The sequence below is a fragment of the Cicer arietinum genome, chromosome 6 (assembly GCF_000331145.2).
Source record: "Cicer arietinum cultivar CDC Frontier isolate Library 1 chromosome 6, Cicar.CDCFrontier_v2.0, whole genome shotgun sequence".
NCBI lineage: Eukaryota > Viridiplantae > Streptophyta > Magnoliopsida > Fabales > Fabaceae > Cicer > Cicer arietinum.
In genome coordinates this window covers 9,111,299-9,111,612 of record NC_021165.2, presented here as the reverse complement: position 1 = coordinate 9,111,612, position 314 = coordinate 9,111,299, and positions in this window count along the sequence as shown.

The following is a 314-nucleotide window of genomic DNA, read 5'->3' as shown; positions in this document are numbered from 1 at the left end:
TTATTATTAGGGATGGGAATAGGCTAGGCCGTCCGAAAGAGGGCCTATGGCTTGGCCTACTTATGGTCTGGCCTGGCTTGTTTAATAAAAAGGTCAGGCTCAGGCTATTTTTAAATTCTATTTATGTAAATAGGTCAGGCTCAGGCTTGTAAAAAAACCTATTATGCCTGACAGGCCGGCCTATATATATTTTATATGTATTCCATTCTCTATTTTTTCTTCTTCTAATTTCCATTGCACTCACTCCAACAAACATATATGAAAACAACATATTTTTTATAAAAACCGATATTATTTATTTTTGTTACTTTATA